Source organism: Rhynchophorus ferrugineus, unplaced genomic scaffold, assembly GCF_030347505.1.
Source record: "Rhynchophorus ferrugineus isolate W39M unplaced genomic scaffold, kcgeb_rfMv2 rfM5, whole genome shotgun sequence".
In the NCBI taxonomy this organism is placed as follows: Eukaryota; Metazoa; Arthropoda; class Insecta; order Coleoptera; family Curculionidae; genus Rhynchophorus; species Rhynchophorus ferrugineus.
In genome coordinates, this window is record NW_027472584.1 from 8,613,601 (window position 1) to 8,633,818 (window position 20,218).

General features: G+C 28.5%; 2 protein-coding genes across 2 annotated transcripts in view; one reads left to right on the forward strand and one right to left on the reverse strand.

Annotated features, from left to right (window-relative positions):
• LOC143197645 (elongation factor-like GTPase 1) overlaps positions 1–20,218 on the forward strand; it is a 151,475-nt gene that overhangs the window by 74,366 nt on the left and 56,891 nt on the right. The window lies entirely within an intron of this gene.
• Positions 1–20,218, reverse strand: part of dsx-c73A (doublesex cognate 73A) — a 92,083-nt gene that overhangs the window by 70,977 nt on the left and 888 nt on the right. The window lies entirely within an intron of this gene.

A 20,218-nucleotide genomic window follows, 5' to 3' on the forward strand; every position in this document is an offset into this window, starting at 1 on the left:
AATTAATCCTGATGTAAAACTTCCCTGGAAGGTACGTGTAAAAAAGAGTTCCCTTATAGGAGAATGTATTGGTTGATTGGAACAAAATTACAATTATCAGTACATAATAAAATGCTGTTATACAAGCAAGTGTTGAAACCTATATTGACATACGGAATACAATTTTGAGGATGTCCCGCTAAAAGTAATATAAATATAACAAAAGTTTTCCTGAAGAAAGTCCTGAGAAGTATTTTAAGTGCACCCAGACACTAGAGGATTGAGTACTTACACCGAGGAGAGACTCCATTCTCCAGTCAATATCGAAGTATTACAATTCTTGGATAACACCAGAAGAAGACACAGACTCAAGATAAACAAACCAAGTGTCATGTTTGTAGTGAGGTACTGTTAATAGAGAAAACAACAGTATTAATACCAAACATTATTACACCAGAGACTAAGATAGGGCCGATGGGTCCTCCTACATATAAATCTATATTAAGTTATTCTAAAGATAAATTGTAGATTAGTCGGCAGCGACTAGTAATAATGTAATAAATACATAGTAATAAAAAAACTATTCTCATAAAAGTTTGAAATCCATCATAATAATATACCGGTTCATACATCTGTTAATGTGATAAAGAGTCAATGAGCGCTCAATTCACATCCAATGTTAACCATTGATTTTGTTGTTGATTGATATTTTAAGGTATCAAAGCTTACATCTTTTTTTTCTCGAATATTTTCAGAATATATCATGTCTGGATACTCTGGTATCGGACACATTTCGAATTATCACGGTATTTGTTAATTAGTATTGATAACTTAACCAATGCTGTTTGTCAGTTTTCATATTTATTATTAATGTTGTTATTAATATATGTTATCCAATATTTAAAGAATAATTTCTGTTAATATACCTATTCGGTTTATAACTAGTTGACTTTTTAAGTAGCGGTTTAGAGCCATATTAAAGTGAAAGGAATTTCCTATAGTAATAATAAAGATAAAACCTTACAGTTCTTATATGTTCGATGGAAGACGTTTAATTGCGGCCAATAAGTTTAAGCAATAAACGGTTTTATTTAAACTGTACGCATCACTGTGCGGAAAATTCACTTTTAATTAGATAATGGCCGGACAATAGAAATGGTACATGATTGGATTGGTATTTTTTAACGTTCGATTTGTTAAGTCCTTTAATTAACTACTGATTGTTATTCATAATTAGGTAGGAACGACTGTCAGTTTTTTTCGTTGATAATGGCCTTAATTATTTAATTTTGCTTACAGGCCTTTAGGGCGTGGAAGACTTTTTCGTTCGTGTATTATCTTGTGTGGTACGTTGAAGAAAATAATTATGCTTTTCTGATTTTTTTTTTCGTAATTTTCTTATACTTTCTTTGTAATTGCTATGTGGTAACTATTTATAGAATCACGTCAATTAGAACTATCGGTATTTATTGCCGAGATAATTTTTGTTTTACTTTGTCACAGCTTCAAAGCTATGAAGCGAAAACTCTGTAACATGAATATAAATATCTGTTCAGCTCACATTTAATCAAACTGTACATATATCAATAACCATGAATAATACAATCAAAAGTTCTTTGAAATAAGTATATAAAATAAAATAACTAGAACTGAAATACAAAAAATATGTATTTGTTAATTGTTAATGAAACGAGTTTACAAATTCGGATCAACTTTTGGCCCCGAACAGATGAGAAAGATTCTTAAAGTTATCTGATGCCCTAAACTCAGATCTTTAATCCGTATGTAAAGATTGGTTGTAGTTTCGAATTGGCCCATAGTAGGTGTTGGCCACCGAAAAAATATCAATATTTCTATATATCGATATTTTAAATTTTTATGTATCGAATTTTAAAAAAATATCGATGTCGTTTTCGGTATTTAACAGAAATATCGATACTTTTAAGAAAAATGGTGTATTACCAAATAGAAAAATTACCAAACCTTTAAAATTAAGTATCAATTTTAAAGGTTTATTAAAAATTATATTTAATTTATTTTGAAGAAATATCGGCTAAAAAAATATCGATCTATCCGCCAAAAATATCGATATATCGATATATTTTCTGCATCCCTAGTGACAGCACTACCAACACAGCATCTTATAATAGTTTAATAATAACAATGTTGCATTAAACATCATTTGGAACTTGTTTTTGAGATGTGATTGTGCTTGGAAACATGTGAAAATGCAGACAGAAAGTGAGACAAAGTTGCAAAGTCGATTCAAAATGTTTTTTTTATGTTTGTGGGCGTTATATGCTCGGTAAACGTGTAAAAAACCAAAATTGTTTTGTAACGTGTGCAGATCAAAGCTGTGCAAGTGGTCACTTGGTAAAAATGTATAATTTTCATTTTATGTGCCGACATTATGAAGAGTTCAAAAACTCGATGAATATGATCGTTATAACTGCAAAAAATAGCACAGTATAAATATTCTGACGTATCATCAGTTTCCAAGCCACTTCCACGTACGGAGAGTGATCCATTGCGAATTTGTCAAGTTACAAGTGCAAAAAATGCCTTAAGAACTTGGTCTTCTTAACCGGCGAGCAATAGAACCAATTTAGTCATGAAAGAAAAGCATTTAATTTCGTAAAGTAAACTGATGTATGACTGGCGCAAAGTTTACAAAATGTTTAATGCCTGATGAAGCAGCAACATAGGCATCGTTTCAATGTATTGTTCACAACTTTCTGGGTAACCAAAAATCACCGAATTACAAGCACGTAATCGACAATTGGTAGGAAAATTATTACAATATTGGAGATCAAATGTCTCTCAAAATAAATTTTCTGCACTCACATCTTGATTTCTTCCCACAAAACTGAATGATGAGTAAGGACCAAGATATAGAGAAAATCGAAAGGCGCTACCAAGGATTTTGGGACGAAGGCAAGATGAACGATTACCGTTGGACCCTAATGTGTGAAATAGATCTCAAGCAGTGTAAAATACTCGGTTCAATCTCGGTTCATTTCTGATTTATACTTTTTAAATTAATAAATGGCCGTTAACTGTCAATAATTTACCGTATAAACAATTTTCGGTTGCTTAGGTCTTATATTGTGTATACTTGTGTAATATTTGCTTCGGTACAAAAAGTTTTAAAACCTACGAAATCCAATTAAGGCGATGTTCTGCGAAAATCAATATAAATCTTGTACAAGTATTACTCATTAAGGTCCTAAGGAGTATAGATACACCTAAATAATACAGCAAAAATTATTGTATATATCCTAACACTGAAATATTGCAATTCTTAGACGAAGGAACACTGGACTATGTCGCATACTCAAGAGAATTTAATCACTTGATCTTATTTATTCAGTATGTGAGATCTAATATGTTTAATTAATATTTGAAAACAATATTATTCGTGTAGAGACTAACTAAGGACAAATGAGATAAATGGGATGTATACCTAATCTAAAGTGATTGTAAAAGCAAATTGTAGGTTAGTCGGCAACGACTAGTAACAACGTATTAATAAAATAAGAAAAAGCATCTTCAACTGTTGGAAATGTATATCGTTAGGGTTTTCAGAGAGACTTATGTATAATGAACATACCGTGTCGAAGTGGCCATTCTAGTGATACGAGTCGCGACAATAAGTGCTACAGGCCATGTGCTGTCACTAAGGACAGAATATATAAGTCTTTAGCAGAAGTTAACCGCTCGAAAACTTGCGAAATACATCGACGCGGAGAAATGTGTTGTTTTTGATTATTTATGTAACAGCGTTTTAAAACTTTTTAAATGTATTTTATAGTGGATCTTAGTTAATGCATAGTTTAGGAATTCTCATTGATTTTGAGATGATAACATTTATTTTATTTATATTTACTAGTGATGGTTGGAAATTCGACTATAACTTTGTAGCTGTTGCTTTCGTAAAAGAACAATAATTTTTATTTCGTAAGAATTTTAATTTCACGGCTAAAATGTAAATATATCAATATTTATTTTTTCGTTTTTGTAGAAACCATTAAGCCAGTCTAAAATCAATTCAAATTATGCCTTAAGATCTCTTAATCTCTAATATAGAAAATATTAAGAATTAAGTAGAATTGATGAAAAAACAAGCCATAAACACTAACTAACATTTTTAAAACAATATTTTGTGAAAGAATGATGCTTGACGGTTATATTTTGAACTATCAATATAATTTCTACAACTAATATAGCGGAACTTTGCTTACGTATTAATGCAACAAATATTTACACTATTCAAGCATTCGCCTTGCAGAAAATGGTGAAGGCGTCATTGCAAATTACTGGTTCATTTACAGTACATATTTAATATAAATATGAACTTTATGCGATTCTTCTCCATATAATCTTTAACTGTACCATGATTTCATTAATATTTCGATATTCTTTATTCTTTTTAACAAGGTTTTAATAAGTACTGTTATTAATAGATATTTGATATTAAGTGTTTCTGCCAAATAACGTGATAATACTAAACTATAACTATTAACAGTTATAACAAATTTGCGATTATATTGCATGGAAAAAAATAATTTCTCATTTGTTGATGTCGAATTTTATTGTTTAAGTTTACTGTTTTCTGGTGTAGCAAAAGAAGTTTTTAGCTAAGATATTTATATTGTTTTCAACAAAGATATAGTTAAATACAATCAACTAAATACTTATCATGCCATATCTCAGCTGTATTCTTATTGAACTTAATAACATTGTACATATAACAATTCGATCGTTTTTTAAAAATATATAAAATCATTTAAAAGTAACAGATGGAGCTTCGGTTTCTTTTCTTTGATCTTAATGAGTTTAATGAAAAATTGATTGATCGTTATAATGAAGGAACAGAAGAAACCGTTATCCTAGTAGCTATAGTAATATAGTACAGTATGGAAATGGAGCTAAATTATGCAACACATCATTCAATAATTATCCGGTCTGACACGATTGCTGATATAACATTTGGGATTGTACTTTCAGATAATTTTTTTAACTAGCTGCATAGTTTCTTTAGTAACTGTGAACTTTTGTCATTTTCTAAATTGTAAAATCAGTCAGAAAACAAATGATAACATACAACAAATAAACTACATGTAAAATTATAAAAACATCTAAAATTTTAATATGGAATGAGTCTATCACTCTAGAAGATGAGTTGTTGATGAATAAAGTCTAAAAAATTATAAAAAATAGCTTCTCCTTAAAGAGCTAACACAACCCGAAAAGATAACAATAACAACAGTTGTAATGATAATGAATATTGTTTGTATAAAAAATAGAAAGAAAATAGCTTGAGGTATTTATCATTCTTCTGGTACTGTTACAATGGATTTAATTTAACAAATAATACCGACAGAATTACAGTTAGAATTATTAGGATTTCAATGTAGATGGTAGAAATGTAAAAACTAATTTCGTTCATAAAACAAAATCTGATAACAGCCCATTGTTAGATGATTTGTATTGTTTGTTGAAATGTGATAATTTATGGATTGTCTCTATTTTATCCGGTTAAGTAATTAGCAAATTTTAATTGCGGGAATCATTCAGCCTTCTGGGAACATGATACTGATTTATAAATATATCAGATAAGCGTACGTATATTCAGCAAAAGAGTGAATTGGTGAAATTAGCTACTATTAGAAAGCATTAACTAAGAAACTTATATATGGATGACTAGTAATGAACAAAGCTCAATGTTAAATTTAGTTCAAACCTCATTTCTTAAATAACAGAGGTATTTGATGTACAAGTCTAATTTAATCTAATTATATGATTTTAATTACAGTAATTATGATCACACTGTATGTTTAGGTAAAATAAGAGAAAAATAATTAGAAGTAATGAATATTCGTGTTCTGGAAATGAAGAATACATCATATCATTGACAACTATTTTTGAAACAAATACAAATTGTTAATTCTGATTGTTTCAAAATATATCTACAATAAATCGATCTTAAATTTTAAGTAGATTAGCATTCATAGCCGTAGATAGCAAGTAGATTAATTATAATCGAATTTATAGTAATAAACCTAAACGCGCATGAATAAATATTAAATGGTTTGTTTTGTCGTTGTTGACGATTTATTTGATTTCTGATTATTGAAAAGTATGTCGAGTAGAGTGTGTTGTAACGCTCGCAAAAGTGGTAAACGGATAGCTTTAGCAAAGAGCTAGGAGGACCAACGGGATGTAGAAGAACGGGTTTTTCTTCAGATTTTGCAGCGAACATATGTCGGCACTTTATTATGGATATATTTTAATTGTATTAATTTGTTGTCAATTATGAATCGATAATATTTTTTATATCAGATAATTTATTTTATCGTCAATATGCTAGATGGGATTGTGATTTTGGCTGAAGTTTTCAGTTTTAGAAAGCTGTGTACACAAATATGCCTTCAAAATAGAATTAAAAAGATCTTGTACGTCGCTTTATCGCTATAGCTGATACTTAATCATACCACCACAATTCTCAATCAATATATGAGTATAAGGAGAGATATGACATGAAAAAATTAGCCAAGAGGGTGTAAGCCGCAGTTTTTTCGATTACAAAAGGAATTTTGTTCATGAATTACCTTGAAAGTAGTAAAACAATAATATCAGATACCTAGTTTACAGAAGAAAGGTGTATATATTTTAGCAAGTTATCATTTACACATACCCAAAAACTATACCGAAATTCAGAGAATTACAGAAAAGTGTATTCAAGACATTTTCATTAATTTTTCATTTTTCTTTATCAAGTACATTATTTAAATTATCTACTCTTCTTCAATAATATATTTTTTGTATTTACAATATAATAATATAATAACATATTTTTTGCATTTACAGTTTTTCATTAAGCAAATCTGGTAATTTCAAAATAATAAAACTCTAGAGAAACTTAAAGCAATACATCCTTAATATATAAATATCTTAAGATTTATTGGATTATTTTTATTTCAAGTAATTCTAGATGTAGATTATGAGAATTCTAATTGATAAAAATCACGAATTTGTTATTTTTCTTGATTTAGTTTTTTTCATTATGATTAAAATAATCATAATTTGTCCAACATATCTTTCATCATAATAAGAAAAGTTATTAATATGTTTAATTATATAATATAAAATTGTTTGCTGCACATTATTTATACTTATTGTTAATTATAAGTGTATGATTACAGCAAAAAATCACATAATTATATCATAATTTGATAGAAATAAATATAGGATAGCTGATAAATATTGGAATAACTGATAAATAGATAGACTTTTCAATATAACCATCAATTATACTTCAATAGCGCGACAATTTTAGAATCGTGTCAATTCTAACTGTAAATGAGACCTTGATCTAGTACAAGAGATTTCTGGTTTATAACTAAGTGTTATATTCTCGTAAAAAATGAATTTGATAAATGGACAAAGCAGCGTAGGTATTAGAAATGAAACGATTTTGCGGTTTTTGTTCGGATGAAATTTTCATCAGATATTTTTCGAACGATCGTATTAAAATGATTAAACCACAATGGTAAAACAAATCGCTGTACAGTTAGGTTTTTATCTGATACCCACTCAGTGCCCAATGGTACATTGCCGTGTCATGGAAATGTCATTTTTAATAAGTAGGACATTAAATATAATCAAATTACTGCTTTGTTGGGTAATAGGCAGCGGAAAACATTTTAGTGTCACAGAAAAAAAGGAATATCCAAAAGAGTTTACATCAATTTGCCATGCTGGTTTTTTCATGAACTCGTTATATTTGATAGGAGTGGCTATTTATTTGATATTTACATTTATATTTGATTTTATAGTAGTAACAGATGAGACAATAAAAACATAAGGAAATAAAAATGAGACATTAAATTGATTTTGCTTCATAATCACCAAGATATTACTAATATTCGATTATTTAAACTTGATATATCAACTATAGTTTCTTTAGTGACTGTGAATTAATTTTAAGCGGTATAACCTGTTGTAAACTAAGAAGTCTGTGTATTCGAAGGAACAAGGTCATATGTTGACTGACCATGGTGTGATGAGTGAGACGTGTTTTACGAGATAGGGATTTGTTTTATATTAGAATAGATTTAAACCCTCAATGTCATTTTGTATCGTCATTCAACAAGTCGTCACTCCTTTCCGTGAAATAAAATAGCTTTTGAAGTAAAATAAAAGGTTTTGTTGTTTTAAACCCGTCTTAATAACTTATATGCTTAACAAAGATATAAACAAAATTATGGGGAACTGAAGACTTAATACAAACAAAATCATCTTGGAAGATTTCTATCAATTACAACTGATGGTTCTAAATTGAGTATTGAATGAAAGTGGCAATTGTTCAAATAGAAAGAAGTTATGAGATGATTTAAAATGAGATAAATTCACTAATTTTATTTTCTACATTTCATATATTTATCTCATAATCTGAAGATTTATTAAAAGGGAAATAAACACAATGTTATTATTGTTCCATTATTGTTATATCAAATTTAATAACGTCCAATATATTTAAATTATTTTAAACAATGTATACACTATCTGAGATACAACTAATTGTAAAATCACGGATGATATTCGGAGAGTCATCATGACATTTCTCTTTTCGTTTACGTTGTTTCAAATGAATGATTTACTTGTTTTATCAATGTCTTATTTAAGGAAATCATTTATTTTCTTGTTTAATAATGCAGATGTTATAATTTTCTTTTATATTTATCCTAAACAGTAATGGTTGTGTTTTTATCGTAATAAATTGCTAAATATGTTAGTTATACTATGGCGAATAATCCAACAATCATTCTCTCCATAATAAATATCAGCAGAAGGAAACTCGACGCCAATCTACAAATTATTTGCAATTTTCTTTTTATATTGTACCCTATATAAACATCCTAATTATATCCACGAGGAATTTTTAAGCTGGTTTCTTTGTCAAGTAAAATTATATTCAAGCTTATTTTTTTCACGAACTCATTTCAGTTGCTATTATCTTCCAAGAAAATTGTTTTCATTTTTTTTGTTCTATGTTTACGATTCCAATCAAATAACTATTGACTTTTTACGTCGTAGTAAGTAGGATATTGATTTCTGGTTGTTAAACTATCATATATTTTTTATAAGATATAGGGTTATTAGAGAGTTCCCATTTATAAATGTATTGTTCCTTTATTTTGTTTTATTTTTACATATAGGACAACTGCAAGGATTGTTAATTATATATATATATATATATATATATATATATATATATATATATATATATATATATATATATATCTATATTGCTAGGTTGATAAATTATTATAGCTTTTATGTATATCAGTAGTAATATAATCCATTTGATCTTCTTAGCCCCAGTTTTCATGACATATTAGATCGTTCTGGAATAGGCCAAGCAAAGCAATGTCATCTTTTGGAATTTCGCGTGCAGATATTCGATTTATTTTGAATGATTGCTATCACACGATGCAATGCGTACATTAAGTAAGCTAGAAAATCCTTTCACGAGATCAGATTAAAATTATGGTTCTACTAATTGTATTTTAAGAATATTTAATGTCCAGTTACTTTGGTTTACGATATCCTTTTCTTCTTTATTATTTCTTCCAACAAACATTTTTCAAAAGTATATTTTTGATAACACTAATCAAGATAAAATTATTCGATTCTCTAGAATATGCGTCCTACTTCAGTGTTATCCAAAGGTTGCTATACTGTTGCCATAATTAATGACAATCAGAATATGAGATTATTGATGTAAGTAATCATTCCTATAGTAGTGTGTGCATTTACGATACATTTTCAGTCTTTATTCTGAAAAGATTGTTGTTATATTTACATTCCTTCTCGTAGGATATCCCGATAACTGGATTTCGTAGGTCCATATAGGTTTTAAAACTTCTTTGTGCAGCAGAAATTTGTTATGTACGTACGCAATAGTAGTCATGATCTGGTGTAGCCATGAAAGAGTTCATCTGAATAAAAAACTCAAATTAAACTTTTCTATCCATGAGGTATCAAAACATATCACCGGCTATCTATGCCAACCATACTATAATACTATATTAATTAATAACATAACATAATAAGTATTTCTACTTTGACAATAGCTTTATAAGTAAGTGGATATAACAAGTTATTATTTGTTGAGTTTAACTGTTTAAGAACCTTGTTTTCTTTTCACGTTTAATGTCAAGTCATTATCTTAGATAAAATTAATTAATTTATCTTTTATCTATTTGTTAATGACAATTAACAAATTTCTTAAATTACTTTATGAATCTGTTGTGAACATATTGAATATTAATGACATGTTTACTGTTAATCAATAATTAAAAAGGAAATTGTTTTATGCCCAACGGTTAGTAGAGATAAATATCATTAAATTTGCTTTTGGATAGATAATATTTATTTACTTTGGACTATTTTACAATGTGTTAGATCTTGAATACAAAATATATTTTAATTAAATAAAATAAATAATTTAACATTGCATTATATGAAGAACTACATAACATTTATTTGTTTTTTAACTCATATAGTTTTTAAATTAATATTGGATTATATTTGCTCATAATGCAGCAAGATAAACAATAGTAAAATTATTTTAGATTTACGACTGGCTTATTTGATGTAACTAGGCTATTTTCATGTTCAGTTATGGATGATGTATTACTGAGGTTGGTCGAAAATAACAAGAGATATTTTAAAGGCAAATTTTAAGAAAAAAAAAACTACTGTCTATTTTATGGGTAACGAGGCTATTTTCCAATCGATCCTGACAATGTAACATTAAATTGAAATTATATCTTAGGGGTGCATATTTAACGTTTGGTGAAATGTTGCAAAATACGATTCTTGTTTATAACTAAGTGGGAAATGCTAGCCTTTGTGGTATACGTCAGTTATAATGAACTGGTAACTAGTAATTTGTAAAATTACTCTAGCTTAGATGAAGCTCCAGCGGATGAAAATATTTTAACCAACCTTCTAACTAAGATCCTCTAGAGGTAAGTTCGTTTACCTTTTCCTGTATAGTGTCTGTATTATAACAGTTATAAATATCTAGAGCAATATTCATGTCTGGCAAAAATTACAATAAATATGGTATTGTACAAATATGTAACATATAAAGTGATGTAACTAAATATGAAACAGCTCTTATGACGATGGTTGAACTAAAACTTCGTTTCTTTTTTAAACGTAACTAACTGTATCAGATATGACTAACTGAGATTGCGGAAATAATTTCTTCTTGTTCTTTTCATAGACAATAAATTTACTAAACTACTTAGAGAAGTTAGCAACGTGAAAATTACGAAGACAAATTAATCGCAAAAAAAGAACGGTTATAATGACACATTTTCCATTGTGTCACCAAATCTACCGTAGATTTTATTTTCTAACAACCATTCATATGTTTACTAGTGTACAACTAATATAATTTAATTTTAATTCTTTATCAAATTAATTATGTTATTAAGATTTTGAATACGTTCGTAAATAATAAAATTACTGATTTTTTAAACTAGTGTTCATCTCCAGTCATTACTTCTTGTCATCCTATTACCATCTTTTCTCAAGACTGTGATATAAAACATGCGCGATAAGTCAGGATTAGTGATACTGTGTTGGAATATTGGCATTTCAAGTAGTTTTTCATGGTTTTATAATGTCAACCGAGCCTATACAAGAATAGGTATTTTTTCTGAATGCTCATGGTTTCAAATATATTTTGATTCCCGGTAAATAAATAACATTTAGGTGATTGAAAAATTTCTAAGGGGATGACTTGTTATTGCTACTGCTGAACTGTGGGTCCTTCGGTTTGTTCAATTGACATCGGTAGATATCTGCAATTATAGTTTCATTCGGTTTTAGCAGCTAGTAATACACAACACCTTTATGATCCCACATATGCCCACTAATAGTTTATGGCCATGAATATTCCGCTTCGAAGTCGATGTGGATGGTTCTTCTGGGCTACCTCATTACTATTTGTTCTTGGTATTGTTGTAGTAGATCCACTTTTCATCGCCAGTCACAATATGCCACAGAACACTCTTTTTTGCCTGACAAGTAATGAAAGCTTAATGTTGAAATGATTCGAAATTTTAGAAGTTCGTGTGGCAGCCATTTTCCTCCATTTTGGATCTTACCTATTGTATAATCATTTGAAAACAATTGAATATCGACTGCTAAACTATCTGAAAGTTATTTGAGAGTCTGCGAATACTATACTGAAAACTGTTATTTTATGTGGAATAAACCAAATCGGCCGAATTTAACAGTCGTGTACATTAATACTTTCCATTGGACACTAGATTTTACTAAGAATAACATAATCTTAATGCATTAAAAATTGATATTATTATTATGATTTCTTATACATTTCTTTTACCCTAATTAGTTCATGATTGTATATTTTTTTGTTTTATCCATGCTTTTGTGAAAGCGTTATTCTGTTATTGATGTAATTATCTAGTGTGATAAATATAATTTGGCATGTGTCAAGACGTTTTTACTTAATTAACATATTTAACCGGATAGTTTTTAAAATGCATGAATTAATAATTATAAGTAATAAGGGATTATCTTTCTCGTAATATGCAAATTGTTTTCATACAATTAAAAAGAGAAATACGTAAAAAGTATCTTCTCGTCGAATTTAAAATTCAGCAACATCCATGATTGTATGGACAAATATATGAATAATGTATTACGACAAATAAACGGACAAGATATTCCCATATTCTTCTCAATTAATAATAAGTTGTAACAGTGTTTTTTTCGAATGTAAGGTCATGAGTGGCATAAGCCATCACGATTCCGAACTTGTAAAGAATATACCTTTCTACAAATTAACTGTATCCGCTGAATTTTACATCTAACCATCAATTATTGCTTAGACCTACTTCATTCATATGCGACACCTAACGTTTCTTCACTTGGTAATTTTTTTCAACGCAAATTATCGGTTAATGTCCTAAGTTCGATGATTCTTCGCGAAAAATGCCAAGCGGGTATTTGTGCTATTATTAAAATTGAAAGTGGTAGGATGAGAAAAGTGTTTTGATTAATCCACATGGAAGTTGCCTGGCCAGTTTTGAATTAATTTGCTTGTCAGAATAATATTAGACCTTAGGCTACCGTTTATCGAAAGTAAAAATAAAGGAACTAATCGTGTCATATACATTGTATCATGATCAAAAAGCATACCATTAATGGCTTGAAGTGTAACATACATTACATTTTTATGAAAGGGACATCGAACAGGTTCTATTACCAGTTTTTTATTTATAATGTTAATTTCAGCAACTATATTTTTAATACACTACAATTTAATTATTATACCAAATACATTTAGCACCATATATTGGTTAAAGTATAATTAAAAATTCGGAACATAACCAAAATTTTATTTTGGTCTGTTAATTCATTCTTGGTTTACAAGCCACTTAAAGTAATTTCTTTGTAAAAATATGTTTATAGATTATGAAATATTCATAACGAATTGGTATATTTGCCAGACGAATTTCTGGTCCTGCAGAAATAACAATTTATAAATGGGTTGGTTTGTTCAAAAGTGGTAGTACAATCCTTCGAGACAGTCAATATAAAGGATGTCCGAAAACAACATTAACACCAGAAATCGTTGCAAAAATACAGATTATTGATTGAAAGAAATTAGATGAAAATCTAGACATTTCACTAGACCGAGTGAGAAATATTTTGATTTCAAGTTTAGTTTTTAAAGTATCTGTCTGCAGAATGGGTGCTGCATTCCATTTTAAATATTTAGTTTTATTTAGTCACTATGTATGAGATTTGGGTTTACCACTATGATCCTGAATCAAAATAAAAGGCACAGGAGTATTGTGGAATCAATATTTAAGGTTTTTTAGAATGTAAAAATAATTTTGTTGGTGGACTTCAAATTAGTAAAATAATAAACTCAAAAATTTTAACATAAAGGTTGCGGAAAATATTAATATTACGCATCAGCTCACATAACATACGAATTGTTTCAACATTCAGACTATTCGGCTAATTTCGCTCATCTGACTGACTATTTTAACACCTAGAAAAGGTTCTTTCATGAAAATGAGTTTTATCAAACGAAGAAGTAAATACTTCGTAGTCGTAGAGGTGTTATTTTTGAGACTTTATTGTAAACCCCCCAATGTGCTCACTAGTCAGCTAAATGTGAGACATGACAGTGAAGTGCGTCGACAAAAATTTTTAACACCATCCCATCAGGTTATAGGACGTATATGGACTTAAAACATTTTGCAAAGGACTAACTAATTAAGATAATATGTTACACATATCACTTAATGAACTTAATTCACTTAACTATTGTAACTAACCTAATTCTTTTAGAAGCAATTATAACAATTATAAGTATATTTTTAAATTAATATAAATGTGAGTGTCAATACTTACGTATTTTTAAACATCAATGTTTTTCTATATACATGACATATGTGACATAGATGAATTGTACTATCTGATAAACAATTTTAAAAATTACTATAAAAATATTGGAAATTTTTTGCTTTTATATTGTATATATCATATCAGTCAAGGCAAACAGTTTTTACTTATAGTAGTTTACTTTTTCAGAAAGAAATTAATCTTTTATAAAATAATATAAATCTGGTTCTCACCGAATTTTAAGGCATACTGTGTTAAAAAGGATAAATAGGGCCAAATATTTTCTAAATAATCACACAATTTTATCCAATTAATTTTAATTAACCTTCGATGATTTAAAGGAAAAATGGAAACGAAATTAATAAACACCGTTACGTTATTTTTTATTATCATTTCACTATATATGCGGATTCACACTAAAAGTTGATCTGAACGTGAAAAAAGCGCTTTGATTAAGTGGCGTTGGTTGCGGCAGGTCCAGTTTTTAGTCGATTCGATTATTCGATTTATAGATATGAATAATTCGAAGCAAGTACGTAAATTGGAATGTTGGTATGACCAACGGATCGGTGGAGCTAATGATAAGGAAGACATAACTAAGTAGCAGCATTCACATTTTAATATGGATATTAGAATAAAATAAGGATTATTACGGGAATGTCATAATTATTTCGTTTTTAATAGAGATTTAAAGTTCGTTTAATTAACATCTCATATATATATATATATATATATATATATATATATATATATATATATATATATATATATATATATATTAGGATAATTATGAATTTCGTCGTCAAATAATGTCTGTCAAAGTTTTTTTAACCTTAGGGATTAACCAGAAATCTAACGAAGCTAAATTGCTCGAAGAGAGGGCATACGAGTTGAATTTTTGATGAAAAAGTACCAACACGGTATTATAACGCACATTATATTAATGAGTTGTTGACCCATTATAAATGGAAATATATCTGATGAATAATATGAAACTGAATGTTGATTGCTTACGGTTCAGTCTTTGTAGATACGATATTTAATACGATATAAGACAAAAAAATACAATATACACAACAATCAGCTACATCAATATTATTTACTTTAAGAAAACCACTAATAAATCCAAAAGCCGGCTTGGGGCGCAGTGGTAAAGGGGATGGACGGTCCTCCTACTGTTGCGATAGCAGGTTCGAATCCTGCTGGGGCATGGTCGTAAATTTATGTTTGTGATTATTTAAAATTTTTGAATGTTCTAGGCAAGAGTGTAAAATCCGACAAGGAAAATGATCCCAATCACGCCAGTAACCAGGCTGGGTAAGACCGAATGTCTTCTGGGATGATTTCTAAAGTTGGTCACTCGCCAGTCGGTAGGCTTAATGCTAAGGACCGTGGTAAACATAAATCCAAAAAATAAGACAAAAATTATTGAAAAATTGAAATTTCCGCAAATTAACAAATAACTATGATATAATATAATACGAATTATACTTTTTACTCTATTTTAACACTACTACAGTCCATTGATAACATTGTTCATTCAAAATTACATAATTGAACCTCAGAAATAAGGAATTAACACTTCATACACATCATATTTTTATATTAAATTTCATATATATTGTTATACTTAATGAATACATAGTTTTTCTATCTGCTTAAGCTTTTTGCAGTAGCTTTGAATAATTGAAATGTTTTCTGGAACTAATTTCTGTTTCTCTTTCTATTTACATGGTGTCAAAATGATGGAAGTATAATAATAGATTATAATAAACACCATGTAATGAAGGTTAATATAAGTTTTTTTTATAGAATGCGGTTCTAATGGCGAATGTGGATGTGAAATTGATATATCTAATAGTTTACAAATATCCGTGAGGTATTTCTATTAAAATAGTGTTCCAGTTTTTGACGTAATTGTCTTCAAGCAAAATAAATCGATACAATAGAATCTTTTTATATCAATATTGTTTTATCGTGATTTTTTCATGATATTTTATAAAGAATTAGTATAAGCAATTGACTAGTAAAAGGTGAATGAGCTTATATTAATTGTTAATTCCCGAATATTAAAAACAGATTTAAGAATAGAGAAATACATAAAGGCTCAATTGTATAATAGAAAGAAGAAAGAACATTCCGGAACACCAATTTGGGTTTTGCGATAAGCATGGAATAATTGAACAAGTGCATAGACTTGTTAACAAAATAAATATGGACTTAAACGTCAACGACCTTAAACGTTACTAGACATATCTCAGGTCTTTGATTGCGGGATTGCAGGTTAAATTAAAGAGACTTTTCCCTCATCCGGATTATGAGCTCACAGATCGCCATTTCAGTAAAACAAGGCGATGAACATACCGAATTACATGCAATATATTCAGGAGTTCCGCAAGGTAGTGTACTGGGTCCAGTACTTTATCTTTTGTACAGAGCTGATGCATACGGCAACATACGCAGACGACACGGCAGACTTAGCCTCTCATGAAAATCCAGTCAAAGACTCAATGAACCTACAAACGCCTAAATCAAATACAAATGTGGTTGAAAAGATGGCATATAAAAGCCAACAAAAAGAAATCCAATCATATGACTTTTTACGCTGCGTAGAAGAACATGTTCACCAGTCTATATCAATAATTGTCAACTCCCGCAAGCGGAGGATGCTAAATATCTTGGTATGCACCTAGATCGACGAATAACTTGAAAGAAGCAGATACTCGCCAAACGGAAACAACTTGGATTTAAACTCTACTATATGTATTGGCTTATCGGACGCAAATTCAAGTTATCATTAGATAACAAGATAATTATTGTATAAGTGTATACTCAAGCCTATTGGGTCATATGGAATCCAGCTATGGGGAACCGCTAGCAAGTCTAATATATCCATCATACAACGGTTCCAAAATAAAGTGTTGCGTGCCATTGTCGATGCTCCGCATTATGTTTTAAATGAAGTGATACAACGCGATATTCCTCTAGAAGCAATAAAGAGTATAATTCAACGTGTTTGTGTGAGGTACATCGAAATAGGGTCAGTGCATCCCAAGGTACTCACTAATCAGCTAAATATGCGAAGTGATAGTGAAGTGTGTAGACTAAAACGTCTTATCACCATCCGATCTGATTATCGGACATATAATAAGCTAATAGTAGTAGAATAATGATAATAATACAATAAGCTTTAAAATAAGACTAATAAGTCTAGTACAGGATATCACTTAGTGAAGTGATTTTCTACATGCCATGTGTATGAATATATACATAAAAATACTTATTGCCCTCTGGGCAGATTGTGGAACTACTAAGAGTAATAATTAAAAAAATATATATAGTGAAATAAAAAATATATTATCATCAATGTTTTTGACGGGAAATTTATAAAAATAACAATTATTGTAATATTTTCATATACACTTTATTACAGGCTACAACATCAGAGAAATTACTTTGATTAATACCTGAGGCGTAATCGAGGTTACAATTTTAAGAAAAACGCACCAAACAGGTTCCATACGACTTTTTTTAAATATGTATATATTTTGCAGTCTTAATAGCTTATATTCGCGTTGTATATTGAAATCTGGTAATTTATTTTAAGCTGATAATATAATTCATTAAAATGATGCTTTGACTCATCATGTAATTATTTTAATACAAGAAAAAACGAGGTCTAGTTCGATTTATGAAATATCGTGTTGCATTTAATTAATACGTGAAGGGTTTTTTTTGTTTATCTACTTTTGAAATGGGTAAATGTTATTATAAGGATGGCTATTAATGTTTATAAGTTCTTTTAAAATTTATAATTAACTTTAAATTGATTTTTCCACTCTTATCAAACCAATTATTTCAGTTTCCAATGAGTTATCTTAAATTAAGTAAAGCATAATTAATTAGAATAATTATCTTCAGTTAGCTTAGGGTGCTTCTAAGTTTATATATATATATATATATATATATATATATATATATATATATATATATATATATATATATATATATATATATATATATATATATATATAGTTTCCATTTATACCAATTATTCCAATTTATGATAATAAAAATAAGACACTAATTCGTTTTTTAAATTTGTGATGTAAAGATAATATATTTTTAGGTTTGTAAAATTGTTTTAAAGATATTTGTTTCATTTGAAAATTGTGGAGGTTTTCGTAGTAGGTTTGAGTTGACTAGTTTGTACAATTTATGTGTACAAATAATTATAAACCTTAGGCTATTCTAGTAAATCGTTCCAAGTGTAAAAATCATTATTACAGGTAAATGTAGTGAAGAAACTTAATGAGCGTTTCAGTAAAAGCCCTAGGGTTTTTACGAAAAATACAATTAATTAACAGCTAAGGTATTTATTGCTATTGACTGTTAGTAATGTATTTTAAAAACTGATTTTAAAAAAACTGAAATAAACGTAATTTAAAAAACTGTATTTTAAAAACTGAAAAACGCATACTCCAATATAAAAATATGGAGTTATAAAGATAATTGACAATAATGATAATAATAGATGATGTGACATAAATAACTATTTTGGGTTCTATTATTTTTGAATAGTTGCAATTTAAAATTGAAAATAACAGGTTAAAAAAGCGTTCTGATTGAGCGGTGTGTAAGTTGTAATTCCAGTTTTCAGATGATTTGTCTGCTCTATTTATGTTGGAATAATTTTAGACCTGAGGCTATTGAAATAAACTACTCAACTACATACGTTAAAGTAAAACCAAACCACTATCAAATTCCAAAAATATACTTTATATTCCACTTTATGTCCAACCTAACTTATAAAGTCACTAACACAATAATAAATTAAATATACTATATATAATGCGTGAATTATTATACTATTTCACTATTTATTACTATTTTAACACTACTACCGTTCTTTGATAATTATTCAACGAATAATTTCTGTTTAAGAATTAGGAAAATGCTTTTTCAGACATAATTTGTTGTAATTGAATATTTTGAATTAAATATTGATATTGTTTTTAATGCAAAATATGGAATAATATTGATTGGAAAATGTTTATAATATGTATAGGTCAAAGGAAAGTTTTTCAAACCTGCTACCTATAGAATCGATAATGAATATTCCACAAAGATGTATTCTTTGTGAACTTATTGAGATGTTAAACATTTAAATTGCTATATATTATAGATTCAAACTTTTGAATGGAGAAAATAGAAGAAGAATAAGCCATTGTTTACACATTAGGTTTTCTACCTACACTGAAGTACCATCATTTTACTCTATAACAATAGTACTATTCGATTTTTTTACATCAATGACTGTTCCACAGAGTATTCTGGTATTTATTTGTAATTTGCGTTATTAGGACTAATAGTTTTGAACTAAATTCTAGTCTAGTTTCTGTATGTACCCATAGACATAGAAAATGTGTTATTTTACGAGATGGTTGTGTCCTATAGAAACAATATCACTCCATCCCAAATTATTAGTAAAATAGAACTATTTTCTATATCAGAGTAACCATAGTTCTGATATATTTTTAGTTACGCAGAACAGAAGATACATAATAAAAAACGTTTTGTTGTAGTATTCTCTAAGATGCTAGTATATTTAATATGTTTTAATAAAAACTATAGAAATTCAATAAAAAATTGGCAAACTTTTTGCAAATTTAACTAAAATAGCATGCCTAATATAATTAAAATAAAGTTAATTAAACATTTTTATTGCCAATTTATTTGTCACCTAATATACGACCCGTTTTATAATTTTAAT